This window comes from Peromyscus eremicus, chromosome 6 (assembly GCF_949786415.1).
Source record: "Peromyscus eremicus chromosome 6, PerEre_H2_v1, whole genome shotgun sequence".
Taxonomy (NCBI): Eukaryota; Metazoa; Chordata; class Mammalia; order Rodentia; family Cricetidae; genus Peromyscus; species Peromyscus eremicus.
The window spans coordinates 99,406,189-99,433,638 of record NC_081421.1 but is presented as its reverse complement, the minus strand read 5'-3'; the positions used below and the strand labels follow the sequence as shown (position 1 = coordinate 99,433,638).

General features: G+C 38.8%; 1 long non-coding RNA gene across 1 annotated transcript; it reads left to right on the top strand.

Moving 5' to 3' along the window:
- Nucleotides 1-258: 258 nt before the first annotated feature.
- LOC131912702 (uncharacterized) lies at nucleotides 259-2,977 on the top strand. Its single transcript, XR_009379689.1, has 2 exons — nucleotides 259-651; nucleotides 2,584-2,977. It is a non-coding gene; the product is annotated as an uncharacterized LOC131912702 (long non-coding RNA).
- The last annotated feature ends 24,473 nt before the right edge of the window (nucleotides 2,978-27,450 follow it).

Below are 27,450 nucleotides of genomic sequence, written 5' to 3'. Positions count from 1 at the left end.
GTAACGACACACATACCTGATCTCCCTAGGAAACACTCTTTTGGTAGTATCCAAGGGAGACAGTATTGTGTATACTGACAGCTCTTAGAAAGAATATGCATACAACTGCCTCCTAATAGTCATTTGCTAACTGAAGAAATGAATATCACATAAAACAGGAAAGCAAAGTGAACTGACAGAACACTAGCAGACAGGTTCTCACCTGAGAACTTATCTACCAAGAGAAAGGAATGTTCATTTCTGGTTGCTTAAAGAGAACATTCTGAAGTTTAGTGAAAGGTGGATCAAAGTGGGAATTCTAAAACAGTGGGTGAACAGGGGAGGTGAGAGTCCATAGGAAAGAAGCCTGGACATGAAAGACGACTTAAGCCAGGGGAGGAGAACTGAAGAAACGGGTCTGCATTGTGCACCTGAGGGAGGAAGTGGTCAGGTCTGGCCTCCCGAGGAGCAGAGCAGAAAAGATGAAAGTCAAGCCGAGTTGAGATCTCAACCGTGTCCACAGCAACAGTAGCACCATGGAACGTGTTGTCCAGGAAACAGGGGCGTGTCGGGGTGTTATTGTTTGCACCGTTGATCAGTGAGGCATTGTGTAGTACACTTCAACTAGGAGAAGAAAAAATACATCAGAAAGAAGGGCCAGTCCGGGAGAAGGTACTAAAACAATTACTTCAGCCATGACAGTGATCACGGTGTGGAAAAGTAGAACTGATAACACCAGGACTCTCACATGCAAAACAGACAAGGAACCAAAAGCAAAGGACTCAGCGGCTTTACGCCAAAGCTGGTCCCCACACCTAGGAAAAGCACATTCCGAGGACCTGGGATCAGTAGACTCTACTATGAAGTTATTGCAGTAACTTTAGAGTCATCAAAGAGACAAGTGTGAAGGGCAAACACGGAAGTATGACCCACTTTAAACAGCCGTGGGCAGGGGTTTAAAAACTAGGCTTCCGTTGGACACTTTTAATACTTTTTAGAAGTGAGACACATTTAGAACTCAAATGAAGTCACACCAGTCACATTGCTGTTGAAATCTTCTGTCCGCTTTTTGTCCACATATCATTTTCTTTTACAAAATTGTGCAACTCTTCTTGCAGCTTTGGAATCCTTGCTAATTAACATTTCATATAACACTAGTTAGTAGAAATTGGACTAATGCAAAAATAAAGATGTTTCGGTTTTTGACATTTAAAAAAAAAGTATATTTTTCAAGTTCAAAAGCAAAAAGCTCTAAGCAGATACTCTGGCAAACACGTGGGAGATCTCTGTTATTTGGACAAATTTTCTTTAAAGTAAGGTTATATAGAAAATAAACTGCTCATTTAAAACCAACTGATCTATCCTCTTCCCATAAATTTTGTGCAAGAATAATTAACCAGCTAATTAAAAGTTCATATTGCCACAATGCAAGCAAGGGCTTCTTTCTACACATCTCACATTTAGTCTATACTACATTTTCTGAAGGAAAATGTTCTAATGATATTAGCTATTCTTGTGCAAACAAGAACATTGGGATAAACATTTCTTTGCTATCAGTATAGTGTGCATTGATAAAACTCCTGTTGAAGATCAATACTGTGTTATTTTCACAAGCTTAAAACGACTTTTCTATTAACTCCACTTCTGTACATTATTCTTTACTAAGAATTAGGCAAATGCAAAAGGACCTGCAAGGGCATGTGTAAAAATTAACAAATTCTTCCCAATAATAAGGACTTAGAGTATCTTTTCACATGCTATCACTTTACGCATAACTTTAAAGCAGTTCTCCTACATATCTTTCCACCTTGCTGTTTCTTTTTTCCAGTGCTAGCAATCAATCCCAGGGTCTTTCCCAGTTTGCTAGGCAGGATCTCTGCCAGTAAGCCACACATCCATTGCGACTTGGGAAAAAGCACGGTGAGCAGAGGCTGTGTGGGATCTAGGGGCACTGAGGCAGCCAAAAGTGCAGCATCTTCACAGAACGTGAGCAGAAAGATGTGTTCCTCGTTACTGGTGCCTGTGTTCTCTTCACCAGGGGTGCATTCATGGCACTCAACTTTTTGGTGCCATCAGGAGCCATGGCCATAATTCTGATAATAGCTTTAGGTGGTTTAACCTCTGGCCTCACCAGCCTCCCCTGATTCTGTGTAATATATAAACCTTCTAAACTATCCCTTTTATCTTTAAACTGTCCAGACTACATTTCACTATATGAAACCAAGAACCCTTGATAACACAGTCTTATAGCAGAGATACAGGCAATCCACCATACAAGTCTCCTTTATAGTCATCAGACTTTGTGAATACTGAAGCCTAGTCTTATTATCTACTCTAGGGTAGGTAATTCACTGTGATGTTTGTGGACTCTTGGTGTTTCAAATTTCCTAACCTTGATTGGTTTTCTGGACTTCAAAATTTAATCCTTAAAAAGATTGTGCAAAAAAACACAAGGTTCATTTTCATGAATTTCAAAGAGGTTATATGTGCAGACCCTTTGGTGGGATAAACATGTTAACAAGAGGAGGGACTTGAAAACTGCTAAAAACAGGCATCCTCTATCCATGCTGGCATTCACAGCCTCGTCAACTCTTGTGTTCCTAGGAAACACATCCAAACTCCTTGCTCCCAATCGTATCGTCAGTTTGGTCCCAAGAACACCAGCATGCTTGTCAACTCTCCCTGAAAGCTGCCGGTAAAGGAAAATATGCTGCAACTCCTGAAAGGGGCAAATTATTAGGAGAATTTGGAATTTGGGGCCCTTACATACTATGAGCTGACACGAGGGAATGAACAAAGAAACATGTCTACATCACCCTCCTTGACTTTCCTGATATAAACCATCTCTCTGGGCTGCCATCTTGGAAATGAGAGAAATTGCACATGGATACTTTTGCTTTACAGGACTTACCCCTTCCCGCCTCGCTGTTTATAACTTTTTCTTCTGTGTTCAGACATTGCAATTTTCATATATCTGTTCATTAAATTATTTATTTAATGAGTGTGTGTTGAGTGCTCATTATCAATTATCAGTGCTGTAGTGCATTGGCACTTTTCTAAGATCCAAAGGCACAGTAACAAAAGCAATCAATAAAGGTTCCTCACTCCCATGCAACTTGCATGCAATGATTGCTAATGCTATGCTCCCAAAAGGTTATGTACTTGATAAGATTATATAGATGTACAATTAAAGCCAAAGATTATTTAACCTATTCATTAGTGTGAACTCAGAAGAAAGACTTTAAGTAAGATCCCAATCACTGCAATATTTGGGCCATACAAAGGAGATGAGTTTAGGGCCTCTAGACAGACTTTTTAAAAGATATCAACTCTAGTGGGAGGTGTAAACTAACGTAGTAGATGTCAATACATGTTTGAAGGGAAAGCTTTAGGGCTTGTTTTACTTCCCTACAGTTGAACCCATTTCTTTGAATGTGAGTCTATAAGAAAATGGATGCCCAAAACACAATGTACAATTTAGAGTTCACTAAAGGAAGTCATAAATGGCATCGTGCATTGGTCACACAGCATGCAAAGCAACATACTCACTCTGAACTCTGCCTATAATGTGGAATATTTAAACAGTGGTCTGTATTCTTAAAGAATGCATCTACTCAAAAAACATTTCCCCTGAACAATAAATAGTCCAAGGAACTGGAAATTTTCTACAAGTAGATCACACACCTTTGTGAAATTATGATGTTTTGAGAATTTGTCTGAATAAATTCTGCCTTTTGTGTACAATGCTAAGGTGCCAAGTTAGAATAAGGAGACCAAAATTATTGAGATGTGTTGGATCAGTCCTGGGTGGAACTTAATATGAAAAAAAGGTTCTTCAGAGAACTAAACTGCTTCCCAAAAATGAGATAGGTAAGAATGTGAGGACAACGGATCAGCAGAAAATGAATTAGAATGTAAGGACTTTATTTTAGTTCCAACATCACGCTAGTTCTGAAAAGATGTGGACATCTTTGTGGATGACAGGGATGAAAACAGGGGACTTTGCCTTCTGTGTATGTTACCATGTTAATACGTATGTGAGTTTGCAGCCCTTGTGACTTCAGACTTGCCCAAAGCAAGTTCTCAAACATCAGTTTCATGAATATAGTTCATCTATAGTCATCAGCAATGACTAGCAATCTCTTCCCCAGAATCCTCATCATGTTCTAAGAACCAACCACAGATGACGGCCAGCTGTATCTAGGAAAAGGTGTGATGTTGAATCTCTCTGCAGATACCGGGCCTCCAGTCTGTGCCCTTTGCGTTCTTGGTGGGGGAACTGAACAGTAACAATTTGTAAAGCTTTCAAGGAAAGTTGAAAATCAGCAAAGCAGCAGTCCGAAAGCCCTGATGGTTCACAGATTAGTGGCCTGCCATTAAGGAGCTCCTGGCATTGGGTCAGGGAGTTGGAGCTATAAACATTATCAGCTAACGCTGAGTTTCCTGGAGCTGCAGAAAGAAATGAGTTTGTTACTACTTCTGGTATTAATCATAATAAGTGTTTTATCTAAGCCTGTCATGTTTAGTTTCTTGGTGCAATTTACCTCTCAGGCACACTGTTCACGGTATCAGCTGGCCTTATCTCTTAACTTATAGTCTTCAAGTGCCTAAATGTATTTCCTCCAACATTCCCACAGTTAACACGACAAAGTCAACATGTGGTATTTTAAGACAATGCTGTACCACATTATGAAAGACAGAGCTGCTGAGGTCAGACCACTCCTAGCACCTGTTGAAAAGCTTGCCAGACAGGCCTGATTCTTTGGCTAATTGTGATTTTTTAAATGTTGAGTCCAAGTATGTGCATTCATGCATTCATTTATGCCATTTGTTACCTTTGACGAGAACATAAAATAGAGATCCCCTGATCCTGTATCCTGCTCATATTTTCTCACCTTACAATCATCAGCCAATGCAGTTCAATGGCTTTTGAGGGACCAAAGATGAAGCCGTGCTTCTACAAATCACAGTCTAGCAGCAGGGGCACAGCCAGCCAACAAGAAACTCAAGACAGTAACAGGACAGAGATAGACATTTTAGCCAACATGTCATGAGGGGGAAAGTGTGTAATCCTTATAAACTTAGTCCACAGTTCACAAATGTGTGTAGTCCTTATAAACTTAGCCCACAGCTCACATAGGAGAAAGATGTATCCCTGAAAGGAAGATATGCCTTGAAGCTTAGGCAGCTAATAATATTCCACTCTGCACAACCCTATTTCATTGTAGTCCTCTTATGATCTGCTAATAATCCTTTATAATTAAGCTTCCAGGATAATATTAAAATGTAATCCACATGAACACCAATCGCAGTGTCTTTCAAGAGCTGAAGTGGTTCTCACTTCCAGTCCTGCATGACAATCACCATGCAGCTTTAATTTCACATTTTTAAATGGTTTGCCCCAAGATTTAAGGAAAGTTTATGACTTATTTCAATCCATAAATGCAGTTGAAACAGGCCTCAACTAAATCCACACTGTTAAAAGTTTGTTGAAGGTATAGGTATCATGACTTCACATTTTTCACTCCTTAGGGCCAAAAATATTTGCAGCATTCCCCACAGGATAGATAGAGGTCCTCTTTCAAGCAGTGGCCAATGAAATGTTCACAGGAAAGCAAGCTCATCATGCCAGACACTGCAAATGGATGGCATAGAGGGAAAAAAAATTATGTGTGAAATTAAACCTTACTCTCACATTTAAATGTAGTGTTTAAAATATTTTTATTTCTTCTCCTTCAGCATATTATCTCTCTCAAACCTTTATAAGTCCAATTTCATCCAATAATTGAACAATAATTTCAACCAATAATGAATATTAGAAGCAGCACATTCAAACTGTATTACTTTAACTCATGCAGTCATATTTTCCAGTACAGCTTGGTTATGAACCAAGTTATGAACATAGTATATTGCATAAATTTACTTCAGAGACTTGTTTCTAGAATATTATGAATATTGATGCTGGATTTAGCACAGTGTTTTAAAACACATCTATTTAACCTGACAAAATTTAGCCTCTAACGAAAGTCTAAGTCAATTCACTAACCACACATAAAGACAGTGAATGGGGACGGAAGAGGCCATCAGAGACCAATCTTCTAACTCTTCCCCTCAAATGGCAATAAAGGAACTGGGGTGACAGCTACAGTGTTCTGATTTAAAACAATGAGTTTATTGCTAACAGGGAAGAAAATGGCCAATTATTGTATAATCTTGTAAAACAATTTTATTTAGTTTATAATCCACAGACAACAAAGTGGCATTTGTGTAGACTTTTTTCAATGTCAGTCCATAATAGGAAAACAGGATATTCTCAGATGCAAAATAATACTGTTACGATTGTATCTAGATTCGTGAAGTGCTAGGAAAAGAAGATCTCCCCTCAAGGAGCTGTTTGGAGAAGATTACGATCAGGCAGTTGAGAAAATTCAAACAATTCTGTTGAGGAGGAACGTTTATTTATATTTTTTAAAACAAAAGCAATAGACAAAATTCAAAGGGCATGACTTGTGGGTATCATTTAAACCATCTAAAATAGCTCACATCAGGTCAACAGCAATAATTCCCTTTCAAGTTTTCTAAGAAATATTGAAAGAGAAACATCTATTTTTATAGATGTTTTATATAATATAATCCTAAGCATCAAGAACATCAGCCTAGGAATAGTAAAAGCAGCATTTATCATATGCTAACGTCATGTCAGGCATGGTGACAAATGGTGATGGCATTTAAAAGAAGGAAAAGGAAGAGGAGGAGGAGAAGGAGGAAGAGGAGGAGGAAGGAGAAACCACAGAGAATCCATCTTCCCAAAGCGTTATCCTAAAAGTCTAGAGATGTGAGAGGGTGAAGAAGAAAAATGAGAAGAACAGAGAAAGAGTAAACTCAATGCAGGACAGAACTCCTATGGAAAGGTATTTAAGAAGACACAAAGGCAATGTGAATTCTGGTTAGCTAAAAGGACAGCATGGGGGCAAGCAGGAACCGTAAATAAGTGTAGAGTGCACACTTTCCACCCATGCGTTTGAATGAAACACTTGAAAATGTTGTAGCTCTAGCTCAAGAGAATCAGTTCAATGCAGTATATAATTTACAATCCATATAAAACGAAAGACCAAGTCAACTGAAGTATGGTATGTCTGTAACAAAATTGTAAGTCAAAAGTACAAACCACCAAAAAACAAACAAACAACACACTGGAGAGGCCAGAGACAAGGTAAGACCTAACTGAATCTTGACTAACAAGGGTGATTCAGCACATGGTAAAAGGTGGATGCTATGTGATGTGGTAGTGAAGAGCTGAGGATCTAGAGTTCCAATGCCTGCATTCAAATCCTAGCTCTGTCACTCTCCAGGGCTGTGATCAAGGTAAAAGACCCTATATCTATAAGCTTTAGTTTCCCTCCATGCAAAGTGAGTTGTTTAAAATACCAAATGTCAAAATACTTGCAAATTATTGATTTATTATAGTTGCACACATAGCTATATACATTAGCCATTTTATACATCATCTCTGGAACTTAGCAAATCCTATCAATATCCATCCCAGGTTTCAGCATTCCTCACTATTTTGTGGCAGTGTAGATGTCCTGCTCTGGAGTGAACAGAAGGATGAAGATAAGGATTGTAACTCACAACAGTAGCAAATGCTGATAAGTGTTGCCCTCCATTTCAATCCACTTGGGAAGATGTGGCATGATGGCTATGCAACGTTGGAACGGTTAGCGGGAAATGTGTTCAATTAGAGAGAGGCTGCTGGCTGTCGCAAAGCGGCGGACACTTGCTCCTCTCTGCCATTTGTCTCTTAAGGTGACTTGACTGCCTTTTCCCACTAAGAGCTAGCGATGACAATGGGGTGTCTCTTAATAGAAATGAGGTTTGAGGCTGAAACTGAGTAAGCGAATGCAGTGAAAATGAAAACGGGCCCATTCCTCCTTTTTACTTCATGTCTCTTTCAACAACTGTGAAAATGTCTGTGAACCATGTGCATGCACTCCAGGACTGTCAGATTCTAACTTGAGCTGCAGCTCTGCCCTTTGCCCTGCCCAGGCCCCAGGCCACTTCATACTCAACGCTCTTGTCCTCCTCTGAATGAACCTTTCCCTCCAGCACAGACAAACTCTGGAGTTGATATCTCTTCCTTGACTGCTGCAGTACAAAATGAACTCTTTCCTTCAAATTCCTCTTCCATTATAACCTGTTTATTTATGCTCTATTTGTTCACAGTCAATCTTACGGACATGAGCTACAGCCATTCTATGGTGATTCTAGCCACTTGGGGGATTTGCCAGTCAGGTGCTCTCTTCTCACAAAAATAAACTTTGCAAAATATTCCATTCAATTTATTTTTAGCTGTTTCTATCATTTAAAAATATTTGGCTTTGTGATTTTTAAAAGTTGGGCTGCAAAACATTTAACCAACTAATACAATTATCAAACACAATTACCTAGTACAGTTTCAAAGTGGGTAGTTAGTAAACAGCACTATGATGCTTCTCTTCACAGGTTGACACCAATGGCTCCTTAGCTCAACAGGCCTATGTACTCCTGACGCATTTGTCTGCCAGTTACTGGTATATTTAAATTAATGCATTTACACTCTATTTAACCACTTTCTTTTGAATATGGGCATATTTTTAAATTACACTTTCAAATTCTAGTTAATCTTTAAAAGTATTTATTAAAATTGACACTAAGTTTCTTGGCAAATTTTCTTTGATATGGTAGTATGGCAAGTAGTGTCCATATTGCTTGGTATTTGATAAGTAATATGTAGCATTTAGGAGTAGGCTTGTTTCTTTCAATGGTGTAAAATCAAGCTCATTTCTCTAATTAGTAAGGTTATCTTTGAGTCATTAACAAATTGAAATTTGCTTCTTCATCCTCTGTATCACATTAAACTCACAGGCAACACAAAATGTATTCTAAGTATTGAGACATTTATTTTTAAATAATTGCTTATTAAGTTACCAAGAAAACAGCAAGAAAAATCTGGAAACAGAAACTTCATAGCCACGTTTGTGAACATAATTTAATAAACGTATGAATAGGAGCAATAATAGTTAAAATTCTAAAGGGTAAATAAGCAGAATAAATAATAACAATATGCTTAGCTCATACATGTAAGCTTTTATTATATATGTAATATGATATGCTTACCACATCAAAAGCTTTCACAAGTAAATAAGAAAAAAGTTTGCAACTTAATAAAGTAATGAATAATGGCCAATAAGCAAAGAAGTCAGAATAAATGGCTAATAACAAACTTTATTCACTCTCAAAGTCAAGCAAATTCATACATATCAGATTCAAAAGCAACAAATAATATGAAAGTTGAGCTAGTGGAACGGACTTTGGGAGCTAATAATAATATGGAAAGGAAATAAAGGCATAAATGCATGCTCCCTTTTCAGAAGGCATCTTGGTGCTGCACGCTGAAGCTTTAAACACAGATATCATCTAATCTACCTCTTTCGCCTCTAAAAATTTATCCTGAGGAAATAATAAATGCAAAAATCATAAATGTATGCCAGAAAAATCAAAGGAATGGACAGCTGAAAGCTGACTTGTCTATCTAAAGTCAGTGTATCTATTTACAGTAGAAAATGTTTCAATATATAAGCAATTGGTTTTCAGGATGATTTTTAAGAACGAGTTACACATTAAGCATTACATAAAACTGTTAAGAAAGTCAAAACATCAAACTGGTGGGGTGTTCGAAGATGACGTTCCATTAACAAACAGTTCCCATTTGATCATCACGTTCACTCAATTCAAATGTTCCCCGCTGTGCTTCTGTTCTTAGTTCGTAGTTTCACTCACATTTTAATATACAATTATTATTTATTTAATAAAAGGGTGATATACTCACCCCCCTCGTCTTTCTCTCTCTCTCTCTCTCTCTCTCTCTCTCTCTCTCTCTCTCTCTCTCTCTCTCTCTCTGTGTGTGTGTGTGTGTCTTTCTCTCTCTGTCTCTCCCCCCCCCAATAAAGCTCTAAAAAGGTAAAAAAAAAAAAAAAGGGGGGGGGGGTGATATGTTTGTTTACTGGATAAAGTATGTTCCAAGTATTAGGTAAATCTGCATGTGAAAAGCCCTAAACCTCCAGACTTCACTGGAGGGATTTCATTTCAAATTGAAAGCATCTACATTCTGCTTCCAGTGTTCCAAAGTTGCCCCATTATTCACTGAAAGAAATCGACAAAACTCTGATAGAAATTGGTTTCCTCATCTTACTTCGAACCAGCGAGTATGGTTTCTTTGAACATTCTTTAGTCCTTGGACAAAACGTTCTATCTGGTTTATGTGGAGACCTCTAATTATTTCGAATTTCATGAGAGAGTGAGACCCACTAAAGACTCAAACGTGATCAGTCCTGTTTTACCACCGTTTAGACCAAGACTTCAAAGGTCCATGAATTAGGCCAGTGCTGTTTAGATTTGGTACTAACTACAAACATACCATAACGTGCAGAGCTGATAAGAGATGTGATCCATAGCCAGATAACACCCTACAGCTGGCTCTGTAGAAAGGGGAGATGAGCAGAAATGACCTGATGTTCTCGAGTTTGTTTATAGCCTATTGATCAATTGTGAAAGAGGCTTGACCGCTCAAGCCAAAGTTCCTTACACTGTCATCAAACATCAATCCAGGGTAGCTGGAGGATTTTAGTGTGAGTGTGGATGGGCCTGTGTGTGTGTGTGTCTGTGTGTGTGTGTCTGTGTGTGCCTCTGTGTGTGTCTGTGTCTGTGTGTGTGTATCTGCATCTGTGTGTGTCTCTTTGTGTTTATTTCTGTGTGTGTCTGTGTGTGGGGGTGGGTGGGTGTCTGTGTGGGTGTCTCTATGTGTACCTGTATATGTGTCTGTCTGTGTGTGTGTGTGTCTGTGTGTGTGTGTGTCTATGGCTATCTGTATGTGTGTCTGTCTGTGTGTATCTATATGTGTGTCTCTGTGGGTGTGTCTGTGTGAGTGTATGTCTCTGTGTGTGTATCGGCATGTGTGTGTGTCTGTGTGTGTGTCTATGTCTATGTCTCTGTGTGTGTCTGTGTTACTTCAATTTAGCAGGTATTTTCAATGATATATTTTGCCACTTACCTCAGAACCATTTAAAAAATATGTTCTTCACTGCTAAGTCAAATGCAAACAAAAAGTTGTTCAATTCAAGCTCTGATACAGCTCAGGACAAAGAGATGAGTGTTTTAAAATTAATCACTCAGTATCTCAAAGAATCTAAATCACCTTAAAAATATATTTATTTTTTGTGTAGGTTAGAGGACAACTTGCAAGAGCCAGTTCTCTCCTTTCTACCAAGTGGTTTCTGGGAGAACCAATTTAGGTTATCAGGCTTTGGGGCCAGTGCCTTTATTTACGGAATCACTTCGCTAGTCTAGTCAAGCTTAATTTTTTCAACACTAAAGCTCTAGATATAATTCTAATATGGAGACCGAATATTCTTTTTTATGCGAACTTAAGCAACTTGATACATTCCTTTAAAAATTTATCACTCCATAATTCCTGATTATAGAGTTTAACACTGGGAGTTTAAGTGAGGTTTAGGTATATTTGTACTAAGGAGTAACTGTTGAACTGCACTGATCTCATTCTGAGTGTGAAACCCCACCTAAGCTTTACACCAGTAGCATGCACAGTAGTAAACGCAATACCACAGTACGAAAGATGCTCCTCATTGTTGAGGGGAGGGGACTAAAGGATAAAAAGTAAGTTCTAGCCAGAGAATGGTAGAGTTAAGTTTGAAACTAGACAGACTATCTCAGCAGTTCATGCTCTTCACCCCTGTACTTGGTAGAACCCTTAAGAAAGTTTTCTTGTACTTTGAATCTATGTGTTAAGTATGTACCTTTAAATTTTTTATTAAGTTTGTTCTTAAAAGCTGTAAGTGTAATGTGGAGATTGCTTTAAGATGCAAAACTACTTTTTTAATCATCTATTGTTATTTCCTGGCCTCTGGCTCCATGGGAAAGACTCAGTTATCATCCGTGACCAGTCCTCAGATTAGACCCCCAAAACATCTCAGCATAGAATTTACACTCATTGTGGCAATAAAGCTATATTTAAAACAAAACAAAACTTTTAACTGGTGCTGGATACAAACTTATGGAAGCCTTTTAAGACTTTTATGGCAAAGACTGAATGAAACTTCTTCTTATCTCTCTAATTTTAAATTTCATTAATTATGAAAACCAAACCTGCACAGATTGGTCAGCTTTAAGAGAAGCTTTATCTGACACAGTGTTGTTTGACAAGTGGCCGCCGGTGTCACCTAAGGCATGAAAGTCAGCTGCAGTGATTAAGTTACAATCTCACAGGGTAGTGAACTTTCCCAGCAGCAAAACAAATACTCAGTGAATGAAAAGGAATAAAAGAAAGGACCCAGGCTGTGGGAAGAAAGGGGAGGAGCTGAGAAAAATGCCAACAGAAAAACAAACCCAAAATGTTTGGTAAGAATCCTTTTTCTTTCTTACCTTTTGAATAGAAAAAAGCCAAATGTTTATTTTTGAAACAATTTACTCAAGAAGCAAAATGCTTGTATTTGTTGCATAAAATGCAAACTACAATTACATGTACAAAAATATATCCATCATCAAAATAATTAAATTTGAATAAAACTTCAGTTTGGTTAGGTCAGAAACCATAAAGTGACTCGTGTGTGTGTGTGTGTGTGTGTGTGTGTGTGTGTGTGTGTGCATTTATATCTGCAATTCCACTGACTTCATTGAAGGCACATCTGGGTGTTTGTTTTGCATAAGGAGCATTCCTGTCTTTCATCTTTTGCTCTGTGGGTGGGAGTTGATGGGGAGGGGTAAGGCGCGTCCTTCTTGTTCTTTGAGGAAAGCCTGTGATTAAATGGGAGAAAACCAAAGATGCTCATTAGAAGTCATTTAGAGTTCCGATTCCTTACCCAGAGGCAGATGTGAACTTATTTCCTCCTGGAGACACCAGGAGAGCTCCCTTCGCCACAGAAGAACTGGCTGAAGTTTCATCACATTTCCCAGGAGGCCAAACTTAGTGGAGCTTTACCTGTGCCTGGGAACAGAGTCTTCATGCAAGATCTTTGCTGCCGTGGACTCTTGATGCTACAGAAGCAGGTAGACTCAGATGTGCTTGGAAGGCTGTGTGTTGTTCTTTTTGAATAAAGGATGAGCGTTTTTGAGCACTTTTGACCTTCTTAACTGAACTGCTCCATTTTAATTCTTGCTCAATTAGATGTCGTTTAGATGCCAGGCAACATTAATTTACATTTATTCATTTGGAAGTTTCGTCTAGTTATTTGTTCGTATCAGAATCATTTGAGACCTATCTGTAAACAATATTCAAATTCACTGTCATGCCACAAGAATTAGTGTGTGTGCGTGCATATACATGTATTGGGGGAAGCAGAAGATAAAGAAAAGGTAAATTGGAAGAGTCATATTAGTAATTAACGAAGAGGGAGTCCTTGTAACAACCAAACTGGGTTTTCTTTTTGCCCTGCTCTTTCATCTCTTCCTTGGTTTTGACCTCATCCTGACAATTAGGAAGTGTTGGTGGGTGACTGTGTAGTTCAGGGGAGGGGTATATGTACTTTCACAGAAGACTTCAGAAGATTAAGACCTCTCAGTGTTGCTGATCCATCTGCTTCTTTAGGGCCCATATTTTGGAGGGACTGTCATGTGATTTCACATCGGGATGTTCATAACCTGAGTTCTTAAGCTGTGTATGAAACAGATTTCAAGGGATCCAGCCCTGATTAAAACAGTTAGCCTGCTCACATCCCCCTATTTACTGTGGATTATGGAGAGGGAAGTAGGGGTTAAATCTGGAGGTCTCCCTGCTTCCCCAGAGGTTAACCTGGCAGCCAGCTTGGCACCCACAGGAGAGCTGACAGGTAGCAGGATTTGTCTAAGCAGGCTGCCTGAGAGCCAACAAGGCGAACTGAAGCTCTGGATTAGTTCTGGATTATGTTGTCAGAGTGAAGGCTGATGGACAAACTGCAGAGGAATAAGACGCAATCTGTTTGGGGAGAGAGGCAGCGTGCAGAGCTTCCATTTTTCAAGAAATGACAAGAAAAATCATTAATAATTTGTAAATCCATGTCCATTAACTTTTCTCTTTGTTTCCCCAGACAGCCTTTTTAACATGAGTTTGCCACTGTCCTATATCTCTCCTGCCTGGTGACAGATGGCAAGATAGATATGAAATTGGATTCATAAAATAATACCTCCATCTCTATGAAAGACACTTTGTTCTCTTAATACCATGCTGCCCCCATCCCCCACCCAGGATGAAAGGCAACTTTGACACTCAGATAGCCAAGTACACATGTTCTCTCCCTTCCCCCTGTGATAAATTTTTAACATAATAACATCGCTTAGTAAAATAATCAAAATAAAGTAAATATCATGACACTGTTACTACACTTATTATGGTGATAAAATGTAGTGCATGGTACCTCTCCCCCACTTCTTTCCCTTTTTCTTCAAGAAAGGACTTGAGAATTAGTCTCAGGAGCTATCTGAGGTACTTCAGAGCTATGAATATTCAACGGGCTTAATAGAAACAAATGTGCTCTCAATATAAGAGAAGTTTCTAACGCAGGAGTCAAAAAACTTTCTTCAAGAATTGTGAAGTATTTCTATTTACTAACATGCTTAACATTCTATAATAATTCAGGGTGTTTTGTCTCTCTCTCTCAAAAATTGAATCATGTACATTAGCATTTCCTAAAGTAAAAGTTAACTGTCATCAGACAATAGTTCTCTGATTAAGGTGAAACTAGGAAATACTTTCCAAATGCTTTCTAAGTGTCAAAACTGAAAGCATTTGACCATCTTGGGTTTGATCTGAATTATCATCACCACTTTATAATAGTTAAAATAAATGGTGCTTTGAGGATAATGAAGACTAACATTCAAACACTTATCAGAAGCATACAGGATGTTTATTTATGCTCTTCTCGATGATTTCAAAACAAATTTTCTATGTAGAATGGCTTTCTTCACCACAGGAAATAGTGTTAAGTCCCAGACCCTCAGGCTAGGCACTGCACCCTACACAATATAAAGAGAAGGAATCCATAATAGAGAGGGAAGGTCATATTTGGCTTGGGCAGAGTTCCATGTGGCCTGTCCACCACCCACAGCAAATATTCCACAACTTTGCAAATCAATCAGTAGAAAGGATATGATGCCCAAATTATTGAATTCATTTTGAGTAAAAATAATAAATAAATAAATAAATAAATAAATAAATAAATAAATAACGCTCTTAGAAATCTTATTTTTCACAATTTTGCTCTCCTGGATAATGTTAATGTGTGAAGCACACAGGAAGAGTGGCCAGAAAAAATAAATAGACTAAAATTATTTATTTGGCATTATAGCACACAGAAAAGCTGTGGGCATGAAGATATGCAACTGTTTTAATATAGTCAATTAGTCCAGTGTGCTTATAAACAAATGCTCAGACCTGTGTTTACTTGTAAATCAGTGACATCAGCGTGTCACCTGGGTGCAGGTGGCCCACTTGTGCATGTATTCACACAGCCTTTCCTCGTTCATTAATGCCAATGACCATTAAAAACAACTCTGACGTCTTTGTTTCTAATAAGACCACGTCTTCATTTTACATGTGTAGTACTGAATACAGAGGCACAGAGAAATATCAGGGTTTTGTTTTCCCCGGAGAAGAGCCTTCATAGTGTGCTCTCCTTCACTGAGAATCAGTGCTTGCTACCTATTTCCATGCTGTGTTACACAGAGGGAATGATTTCTTCCTTTGCCATTGGTTTGAAAAGAAAGCTTCAGTTGCCTTGGACTCCACCTTGCTTCCTTAGGGTTCAAAGCCTCAGCTTCGCTACACACCCTTAAACCCTAGGCAGGAGCCACATGTCACAACACCCTAAATCTCAGGTCACGTATTCCTTTTTCTCATAAATCACAGAACAAGATAGCCATGAAGTTAGTTGTGAAAATAAGGAAACTAATTGTTCATTTGGTTGTTTCTGAAAATATGTAAGCACTTAAAAAAAAAAAAGCAGTTAAATATATTTCATTTTGAGTGGTAAAGTAACAATGAAAATAACTAAGCCCATGAACAACTACTTAGAAAATCATTTTGAATTGGAAGCAAAGCTTATGGGAAACCTCAAAGGCTGTTTGTAGAATAAGAGAACTTTATTTAACTGCCATCCACTTTGTGTACACAGAAGAAGCAGTGGAAAAACAAACAGATGAGCTATGGTTTGGAGTTATAGTAAAAACTCCAAATATTTACAATTTTAAATATGCTAAAAGATTGGCAGAGGAAAAGGAGGCTTTAAAAAATATTACATGGGTGGCAATTACTGAATCGCTTAATGAAGCCCCCTGCAAGGAAGAATTCAAAGCAAGTTGTTTCCCTTTTCCATTTTCTCAAACCTAAGGGGCCCACAAATATTTTTAGCCAAAGGCTATTCGCCTTTTCCATGACTATGTTAATCAGTATTATATAGGCTTAGATAAAGCCTCAGTGCTGAACAAAGAAAAGATGGGAGGTTAGAAGGGAAATTAAAGAATCCCGGAACTGCTTAAACTAGCTGGCTTTAGTGGATCCAGCCTCTATAGTACAGTATTGTCATTTCTCCCTCTTCTTGGTGACTGACCTCACACCTGTGAAATGGAACCAAAACCTTTCCAGACCTGCAAGTGTCTGGCTGGAGGTGGAAATTCTGGTTTAATCACCTAGCAAGCATAATGATGCTTGAGATGGCAACGGGCTATAAAAATTAAGATTCCTTGGAAAGTGTCCCAACCTCTCAAGGCTAGATGCTGTCCTGGAGGAGAAAACAACAGAAGAATGAGGAACCTATTCTTGGTTCCAGAAACTGGCTCTTCTGAGGCCAACAAAAATGCCAAAGCAGAAACAGAATGTTGAGAACACGGGTTAATTATTGATGTTATTGGCCTGCATATGCTAGTCAAGGTCAAGAGAATAAATTATCAACAGCAAGAGTTAAAAGAATTTTTTAACAGAATATGGGAAATACAAAATAAAGATTCACAAATGAAAGCCAGGACAGGGAGTGGCCACCAAACATAAACAGAGTAGGAGCAAAAACATTGTAGGAAGCTGAAAGAAAGGGGTCTCCGGTCAAGTGTAGGAATAGAAACTCACAAACCCATGGGGCAGATCCGGGCAGAAGACAGCAATAGAATTCCTTTCAACACAGACCTTTATTCGGCTTTATGTTATTACCCGTGCAAACACTGTGACCATTTACCCAATAAATTCTGCTAAACTGAACAATATTAATAGTACACAAGGACAAGTCCAGTCAGGAGAAACACATTTTCTGTCCTTTGCTTTGGCATGCACTAGTAATCTTGTGCTTCGTACAAAACTAGAACTTTGTACCAGTACAAATTGCAACTCTGTGCTTCTCTACTCTCTTTTTAATACTATAAGCACTAATCATTTTGTGGATACAACTGCACATGTTGACAGAAAGATTACAACCTATTTTAACTATTCATCTGTCCCTGACCTGTTAAAACGCAAGAATAGCTAAGTGTTGTTTATCTACAAAAACATCTGAAGTCTAGCTTGCCATGTGTGACAGCGTCAGTGGATTTGACTAATGGGATCTCTGAGAAATAACAGTTTCTTCTGTTATTTTTTTCTTTGCACTATGCATCTCTATACATGAAAAATAATGAAGAAAGATTCAGTGTATTAGGCACTTGCAGAGATAAAATAGCAGAGCCAAGCAGACTCCAAAAAGACATTGTTATTTATGAGTAAAAATATCTGAGAACAAGAGACGGAAATGACCAGTAGTATTGAAAGAGCCGAAAGCAAGAAATCTGTCAAAAAGCAGTCACTGTGACCACCATTCCTGAGAGTTCAGTCCCTGGCTGTGGAGTTTTCAAAGCACCTTTTTAGTATATATTGAGTTACGAATGGAAGCCACAAAATAGCATGAAATGTCACAGCTATTGTTAATTATAAAAGTAACACAAACTATTTTGTGCATGTTTACATGAGGAAACTCAGTCATTAGAAAAGCAGTCCGTTTCCTGAGACCATCTTGTTTAGTAAACACGCTGTGAAGGATTGCGTCTTTCTCCATCCTCTCCAATGTGAGAACAATGCCCAGAACATTGAGATCCCATGTGTCCTCAGGTAGATGATGTTTACTTTTGACCATGCCATATTTTCTAAGAAGCCATGATATCATTTTAAGTTAAAGCAATGAAACTCAAAGTAAGTTTTAAACTCCAACTGGGGTAGATGAAACATCCAAGTAGTTTTAATTTGCATTTCCCTGATAGCTAAGGATGTGGAACATCTTTAAATGTTTCTCAACCTTTTGTTTTTCATCTTTTAAATATTGTGTTTATAGCTGGGTGGTGGTGGCACATGCCTTTAATCCCAGGAATTGGGAGGCAGAGGCAGGCGGATCTCTGTGAGTTCAAGGCCAGCCTGGTTTACAGAGCTAGTTGCAGGACAGCCAGGGCTGTTACACAGAGAAACCCTGTCAAAACAACAACAAAAAATTCTGTTTATTCCATGCCCCGTCTTTTAATTTGGCTGTTTATTTTCTTGATGTTTAATTTTATGAGTTCTTTGTATAGGGTACTAACCTGCTGTCAGCAGCATAGCTGGTGAAGATTTTGTTCCCATTCTGTAGGCTGCCTCTGCACTGGGATGATGGTGTCCTTTGTCATGCAGAAGCTTTTTAGTTTCATGTGGTCCCATTTATTAATTGTTGATCTTAGCCGGGCGGTGGTGGCACACGCCTTTAATCCCAGCACTCGGGAGGCAGAGCCAGGCAGATTTCTGTGAGTTCGAGGCCAGCCTGGGCTACCAAGTGAGTCCCAGGAAAGGCGCAAAGCTACACAGAGAAACCCTGTCTCAAAAAACAAAAAACAAAAAACAAAAAAAAAAAATTGTTGATCTTAGTGCCTGTGCTACAGGAGTCTTATTGAGAAAGTCCTTTCCTGTATGAGTAAAAGAGTATCACCTTTCCCCCCATAAGATCTAGGGTATCAAGTCTTTTGTTGAGATCAATTAATCCATTCAGATAACTATCCAGTTTTATCAGCATCATTTGATAAAGATGCTGTCTTTTCTCTAATATGCGTTATTGGCTTTTATGTCAAAAATCAGATGTCTGTAGGAGTGTAGGCTTGTATGTGAAACAGGAAAGGAGTACACTTATTCACGACTAGCATGAATACAAACTTGTTTAGCCTCAGTGGAGATCAGTAAGAATGTGCCTTTAAAAGATAGAAATAGATCCATCACATGATACAGCTATGCATCTACCCAAAGGGCCCTATATCCCATCCTGTTCATTACTGTTATATTCAGCTAGGAAATGTAAGTCCATCCACTAATAGATGGATGCTGAAAATGTGGTATGTTTACACAAGGGAATATTACTTGGGCTTAAGAAAAGTGAAATTTGCAGGTAAATGGATAGAAGTGGAAACAATCACTCTGAGTGGGGTAATCAAGACCAAAAAGATGGATGCTCCATGATTATCTCATTTTTGGACATTAGCTTTGATTCTTCAGATATTTATGTTTCATTTGGAATATATACAAGTTGGAAAATTAGTACGGGGTCATGTGTAATGAGTCTTTCTCTGTCCTGCCTGTCAGCTCCCAAATAACGACATGGAGACATATTAATTATGAAAGCTTGGCCTTAGCTTAGGCTTGCTCTTAACTAGCTCTTATAACTTAAATTAACCCATACTTTTATTAATCTGTGTTCTGTCACATGGCTTTTACTTTTATCCCATTCTGTGTGTCTGACTTGCTCTGTGTCTGGCTGGTGTTTCTGCCTTTCTTCTTCCCAGAGACCTCTCTGTCCCTCGAAGTTCCACTTAACCTCTTCCTGCTTAGCTATTGGCCTTTCAGCTCTTTATTACACCAATCACAGCAACACATCTTCACACAGTGTACAAATATCCCATAACAGTCATGGGATGGGGGTTGCTTTCAAAGGAGGGGAGATAGAATACAGTAGTATAAAAAGTCAAAAGGGGCCACACGGTGGTGGCACATGCCTTTATTCCCAGCACTCAGGATTCAGAGGCAGGTGGATTTCTGTGAGGTTGAGGCCAGCCTGGCCTACAGAGTGAGTTCCAGGATAGCCAAGCCTACACAGAGAAACCCTGTCTGGGAAAAAAAAAAGGTAAAGGGGAAATAATAGAATGGGGAATGTTAAATTAGAGTTGGGAATGGGAGAGCAGAGTAGTGGAGGACCTAGCTCATCCTTGTTGAACCATGGACCACTCTGGTACAGGAACAGACATTGTCTTCCGTTATGTACCCACTGATGAGCCTACCATACTCCAGTGGAATGGTTCCAAACCCATGGTCACACAAACATCCCTGGTTGAACACGTTGAAGGATCTCAATAAACATGTTAAAATAAAAGTGGCCATCTGTAGCATGAATCTTAAAAGTTCTTATTAATAAAAACAAACCTGGAGCCAGGTAGTGGAGTGACTGCTGGAAGATCAGAGAAGCAGAACAAGCCACAGCTTCCTCACCTTGCCAGCTCTTCAGCTGATCCTGTTTCCTCAGACTGGATGCCTCTCAGCTGAACTGTGCTGCTCAAAAGCCTAAAAGCTTAACCAGCTCTAGTTCCTGTTCCTCACGTCTTATATACCATTCGGCCATCACTTCCTGGGATTAAAGGCGTGAGTCACCATGCCTGGATGTTTCCAGTGTGGCTTTAAACTCACAGAGATCCAGATGGATCTCTGCCTCCCAAGTGATAGGATTAAAGGCATGTGCGCCACCATTTTCTGGCCTCTATATCTAGTGGCTGTTCTGTTCTCTGACCCCAGATAAGTTTATTAGGGTGCACAATATTTTGGGGAGCACAATATCACCACAGCCATCAATAAGCAAGATATGTATATATGTATGTGTGTCTTAACTGTATGCTAACTGACTAATTGCCAGATCCTAAGCTAATTATTGAGGGCGTCATTGTGAGAAAAGCAAATATGGTAAGAGATACTATGAAAATCCCAAGTAATCATTTTGTAAAAGACGTATTTACAGTCCAAGAGTCTTCAAATGCAACAGAAGGGGCCTCCAGTAGTCAGGAGATCAAGGATAGGTTCATAGTTCGCATTGTGAAGCATTGAATTATAATCTTTCAAAGCCCTCTCATGACCATAATTTCTATTCCCCTACAATTTTGGGCCAGCCTGGGCTATTTGTCCACACACCAACATATATAAAGCATTTATCAACTTAAAAGCTGGTAGAATTGGACTCTTCTGAGCTCCTTCCATGTAAATATTTATTGCACATATATGAACAGGGCAAGTAAAGATTTTCCTATGACTGCTTTTCTTTTTCTTTCACAATTATAATTTTCATGCAATTCGTTAAGAGTATTTATTTATTTCATGTGTGATAACAGGCTTATTCTAGGCTCCATTTTTAATGAAGAGTTTATGTGCTTTAAGTAATCATGAAAAAAATCAACCACAGTAATCAGTCAGTAAAAATCTTTCTTAACTCTCAAAAAATCATAATGAAGCCACAGAAAACAATTAGCCATCTGGTCAGTGTGGTGGCACATACCCACAATCCCAGTATTGAAAAAATGAGACCAAGAGTAAAGAATAAGAGATCAAATTGGGATAAATGATAAGAATTCATCTGGGAAAAAAATAAAAGTAAAGATTAGTAGACAAAAATAATGGAATATTTTTATCTGTTTTAAATTTTTACATGTAATAGAAAAAATGCCTGACATTGCAAGCAATTACACAATGTTTTTTTTTTATGACAATATGGACTCATAATAAAAATGCTTTAAATGTTTCCAGACCATTTGTTGTACTAGTCACTTAGCGCATTCCCTTGACAGGCAGAAGCTGGACATGTGTAACAAGCCTTGGAGTGTGCTTCCCCCTTGGAAGGTTCTGAACAGCACAAGCAGCCGGGCTGCCTGAGAAAGTGTCTTGCAGCCTTCTCCACTCTTCCCTGCAGGTCATCTGAGCACGGTCCAAGTAGCAGTTCGGAAACGCTCCAACTGAAGAGGGTGTGGGGTTAATTCTGTCTTTACTGAGTTGACATGAGGCACTTTACAGCCTCCAGTGCAAAATGTTACTGGTAATCTTTTAATCCCAAATTAGGTCAATATTTTATCAAGTTAATCTAGCATGAAGATTAATTGCATTAGTTACACACATATGCGCACACGCAGGTTATTTGTTCTAGAAATACTTTTAATCAAAGAGCAAACCCTTGGTTATGATGGCAGTTTATCACTCCATCCAAAAATATAACACATGTCTTTAAAACTTCATCCTTTTCCAATATGTACTTATCTTTATAAAAAGAGACATTGATTTTTTTCATTGATATGCAGTCAAGACTGATATAAGACAAAGGATGAGGGGCTTATAATTACTGAAACAATCACCATTCATAAAGCTGCTTATGAAGAAATTGCTTTTGATTGAAATGTTTTTAATAAACTAGCTCAGCTTTGGTCTCTTCAATTTATTTCTATTTATTCTCTTAAAATATGTGGTTGGTCTTATGGGAAAGTTGGTTATTTTATTTCTTTAATCTTTGTATTACCAAGCATGTTTTAAAATACCATATTTAAAAGTATGGACTACTACTCTAGAACGTTTCCCCCATACATTTGCCAGTTTTGAAAACTCAGTTAAGACTTCCCTCTTCACTCATTTGATGATGATGATGATGATGATGATGATGATGATTATTATTATTTGAAAAGTAAAGTTTAGGGGTGGGAACATATTGATCCAAGTGGCAGATCTTCTAGCAGAAGGCAGGATGGACAAATGACCTCCTTTCTCTCAGAGCCTCTTACAAAAGTCTATCTGGTCATTAAAAATCTCCAAGCACTACTCTAGGTAGTTTTAGAGGCCCCATCCCAGGCCCCATTCTGGTGGTTTTACAGTTCCATGTCCACTCCCCATCATTCTGGTGGTCTTACAGTTCCATGTCCACTCCCCATCATTCTGGTGGTCTTACAGTTCCATGTCCACTCCCCATCATTCTGGTGGTCTTACAGTTCCATGTCCACTCCCTATCATTCTGGTGGTCTTACAGTTCCACGTCCACTCCCCATCATTCTGGTGGTTTTACAGTTCCATGTCCACTCCCCATCATTCTGGTGGTCTTACAGTTCCATGTCCACTCCCCATCATTCTGGTGGTTTTACAGTTCCATGTCCACTCCCCATCATTCTGGTAGTTTTACTGGCCCCACCCCCACCCTCATTTGCAAAGAATAGCTCACAACCTGTTTCATCAACTGCCCAACGGCCTTCTCCAAGTGTCATGCCAATTACGAGGATTTCATAGACAATGTTTGAGAATAGTACATGTCAGAATTTAGCTTTTGTCTTCAAATATTGGTTTTCTGGCATTCATCGTTAGTGAAAATGATAAGTAAAGGGATCTGGGAAGTTTTTCATATGACTAGTCTTTTGAATTAATTAACAGATTAAAATCCAATCTCTCTTGGGAAGAATAGATGAGCATCAGCACTCTCGGGCAGCATGGTTGAATGCGTTAGGAGGTAAAGTTCATAGTCCTGAATGTCAGCCTCATGGTTATTATGAGGCTGTTACAAGCTGTGCTGAAGAGACGTGCCGAAGGGTTCTCTAATCTCCACTTACAACAGTGCAGCATTCTCACAATGAGTATTAAGAAAAACCTACTTCAACTTCTTAAAAGTCACTCAAGGGCATGGTGCACCTAAACCGAAAACATATTTCAGAGAAGGTTCATGTAAAAATATACCAGATAAAACCAAAAAAAAAAAAAAGAGCAAAAACCAAAACTGGCTGTGAGGGGAGATGGTGGGTGTATTTCTTTACTGTGATAAATGTTTTACTAGCTAGATGTATGTATAACATCATGTTGATGTCTCACACGTACACCATAAAATCTGTTTCTTTGGTTTTATTTTATACAAAGATAATTTATCTGGGTGTGGTGGCTCACACCTGTAATCCTAGTCATTGAGGGGCTGAGGCAGGAGGATCACCGTGAGTTCCAAGCCAGCCTGGATTACACAGCAAGCTCTAGACCAGCCTGGGATATACAAATAGAGAGATTTGTGTCTCAAAAATTAAAGAAAAAAAATAAGAACAAATAAACAAACAAACAAAACCCTTAAAAGTACATAATGACTTATAAAGTTTCTTAGCTTTCAATCTCAAAAAATTCCTACATGAATAATGAATAAATCCTCTTTTCTTACCTCAGGTCACCAAGGTAATTAGAAATCAGTGTTAACAGAGTCATGTAGCCTTCTACTTCCCTTTCATGGTGACTTTAATATAACTAATATATGCAAACTCGTATATACTAAGTGTATACTCAAAGGATAATTTTAATCTTTCATTTAGTTTTATAGACACAAAATAAATTTTCCTTGGGTTTTAAGATTTCTGTATATAATATATAAATATACACATATTTTATCATAGTATTCTACATGCTTGTATTATTAAAACCTTGCAAACATCCTGCCTGACCAAGACATTTTATCTACCTTATTATTTTTAAGCCCTTGAGCAATGTGGCTTTATCTCTCTTAAACAATTGATTCTTACTGATTACCTACATGCCCCGGAATCAGATCTGTTTAATATTTAAGAAATATAAAATGTAGTCTTTACAATATATTTTAATTGCCAAATGTAGCAATAGCAAACAAATAAACATACAAAAAATAAATAGAAAGCAACAGCACCCTTAATGGTGTGCTCTGATCCTTAGGACTATGAAGCCAGGAGTCAATGGTGTGCTCTGATCCTCAGGACTGGGAAGCCAGGGCTCAGAAAGACCTGGAGGAGCTAAAATTCTGGGTGCTCTCAGGAAGACTTTCAGAGATTTTTTTAATTCTCTTTGTGTCTTGGTTTCCTTATCCACAAAGCAAGAATAACAAGCTAGGGATAGCATAGCACTTAAGAAATGAACTATGTTCAATGCTTGATAAGAACTTAATATGTCTAACTAACTAGAGTTATTGTCATTATCATTTAGACAATCCATAAGAGCTGAGCATGAAAAAAATGTAAGAGCTAGAATATTGTCCTTCTTAATTCTATGTCATCTTGACACAGAGTATAGTCATCAGAAAGGAGGGATCCTCAATTAAGAACATGCCTCTATAAGATCAGGCTGTAGGCAAGCCCATGGGACATTGTCTTAATTAGTGATTGATAGAGGAGAGTCCAGTCCGTCATGAGTGGTGCCATCCCTGGGTCCTACAAGAAAGCAGGCTGAGTAAGCCATGATGAGCAAGCCAGTAATCAGCACACGCACACACACACACACACACACACACACACACCCATGGCCTCTTCAGCATCTTCAGCAGTACCTGTCTCCAGGTTCCTGTCCTGATTGAGTTCCTGCTCTGGCTTCCTTCAATGATGAACTACAATGTGAAAGTATAAATCAAATAAACCCTTTCCTCCTCAGCTTGCTTTTTGGCCATGATGTTTCACTGCAGTAATAGTAACCCTAATTAAGACAAATATATACATTTTAAAAACATACAGGAAAGAGTCATCAAGATAAGTCACAAGAAAGCATTTGAAAATTGCATTGAATAAGAGGAGCAAAAAGGATTTTTGTGCATAGAGAGCATAACAGAGGGGAATGCAAACATGCACGGAGGGTGGTAGATGTGGGCATGGCGAGAAGTTATGAGGAAGTACTGGCAAAAAAGAAAACCACTGTCAGGCAAGAGTATCGGGTACACCGAGCTCTGCAAAACTGCCTTTCACCCTGAAGACTTTGCACTGACTTATGAATGTTCTGAATGCTCCTTAAAGGAGTTTGGACTTGATTCAACTGGGAAAGTGTCAGTCACATAGTTCAGAGGAGGACTGACTTCTCATGTCTGTGGTCTGAGATCATGGAAGGAAGGCAGAAACGACTCCAGTGAGGAGCGGTGAGGGACAAACTCAGTTTGGGGACAAACTCATTCATAAGACTGTAAATCTTTTGTCACAGACATATGGAATTTTAGAGTTGGAGGAGCCAACTTCTGAGAAGGAAATGGGCATTTGGAGGCCGTGTCCAAGTGAATTGGCTAATAGTAACTGACCCAGAACCTTAGCCCAGATGCCCTGGCTCCAAGATAACTCCTTATTCTAATTCATAGTCCTTCCTTATGAAGTGACCAATGAGACAGCAGCAACATTTGAAGAAGTTTCCCTGCACAGCCTGAGAAGGCTGAAGTAAAGGAGAAAAGCCTTGTGGGGACAGGGTGAGGGTGACTGCCGCAGTAACAGTGTCCCGCAGTATAAAGCCTCCGTGGAAGCAGAGGCAGCGTATAGACTCAGAAGGAATACAGCGCAGCCACTCTTTGGTGTAGCTCAGGCTCAGTTCTTCCACAGAGTGGTGTTATCAGGTAACCGAGCACAGCTCTGGAATAACACTGTCTCTGTTCCTCCCATACCATCTCAGTGAAGCCCTTGATGCACAGGCCACTGCCCCTCACGTCACAGTGAGTGGCTAATTCATTGCTGCTTCATCCAACTTCTCCATCGTCATCTGACATCTCAATTAATGTGACATTGATAAATATGCCACAATTGGAGAAGTTGAATGTCTGCCAAATTTTACTTGATTTCCCTCTGAATGGGTGTGTTAATTACAAGCTTATAGGACAGAAGGTATCTTGCACCAAATTACATGGGGTTTCTTTCTGTTGTTTTTCACTTTTTCTCCTAAAAAAAAAAAAGAAAGAAAAAAAGAAAAAAGAAAGAGAAGTGACATTTTAACAGCTGACACAGAATCCAGGGCTAAGGCTGCAAATGTGTAGCTATAGAGTCAAGTTAATGAATATATGAATGACAATATACAGGATATTGACGTGGTTCATACTCAGGATGGTTTAAGGAGTGAGCTGCATGGCAGACAAAGTTAAAGATTCTGACCTCTACTATACACACACTTTCTTCCAATTATTCAATCAACTACTAATCTAGAAACTGCTGTGAAGGGATTTTACAGATGTAATTAAGGTCCCAAATCAATTGACATTAAAACAAAGAGATCATATAGATGGTCCTGTGTTAACCACTTGACCCTTTTAAAGGAGTCTGTTTTCATTAGCTGACTATAGAAAAGGAAGTTAAGAGATTGGGCAGCATAAAAGGCTCCCTAGAGACTTCACCCTTACAAAAGCTGGGCAGCATGTTGAAGATGAAACGGGCCTATGGGAATATATGAAGTCCCGAGCAAATGTGTATTATTGACACAAGCATGACCATGTCAAGGGCCCCAATGTCTCAGACCCATGGGAATAGCAAGACTTTCCTTGGGTCAGGCTTGGAAGAAAGGCATAGCCTTATCCTGGTCTGAGCTCAAATGTTGACCAACACTGACCTTTAGAGCAGTGAGTTCAGAAAGTATCAACTATGGTTTCCTTGTCCAAGACATTGGCATTGTAGGCA